General features: G+C 68.0%; 1 protein-coding gene across 1 annotated transcript in view; it reads right to left on the reverse strand.

Moving 5' to 3' along the window:
* The window catches only part of PDE6B (phosphodiesterase 6B), a 19,875-nt gene that overhangs the window by 18,836 nt on the left and 532 nt on the right, over positions 1–507 (reverse strand). The gene's annotated exons all lie outside the window — the stretch shown is intronic.

Below are 507 nucleotides of genomic sequence, written 5' to 3' on the forward strand. Positions count from 1 at the left end.
CGACAGCTCTGCAGGGGGGGACCCGGCCTGGGGCAGCCCCGAAGGTGGAACCAGACCCTCAGAGCAGCTGGGGCACCCGCAGCACAGGCGTGGGGTGGGGGGGCTGGAAAACCGGCCCCTGAGGGGACAAGCGGGGGGGGGGCCCCCACTACTGAGTGCCTGTTTCTGGGAAGTCGCGCTCCTGACGCCCGATTCTTGGGTGACCCATTTCTTAAAAAGGAAGCGAAGAGAGAGGCTAATCCTGGAGATTACTCTGCTCAGGCCACGGGGGTAGGCGGTTGGGAGCAGAGGCGTTAAGAGGATTGCAGCCTGGCTGCTTCCCTTCCAGCCTGGGGTCCGCGCGTCCGTCTGTCTCCACGGACAAGGGGACGCGGCTGCTCGGGGGCGGGCCCCTCTGACTCCTTCGTGGGCGTGGAAGAGGCAGGGCCAGGTCACGGCTCCTGCTTCTAGCTCCCAGGCTGGGCCTCGGGGGGCGGGAGAGGCACGGCCCCTCCTGGGCTGCAGCCC

This window comes from Myotis davidii, unplaced genomic scaffold, assembly GCF_000327345.1.
Source record: "Myotis davidii unplaced genomic scaffold, ASM32734v1 scaffold665, whole genome shotgun sequence".
Lineage (NCBI taxonomy): Eukaryota > Metazoa > Chordata > Mammalia > Chiroptera > Vespertilionidae > Myotis > Myotis davidii.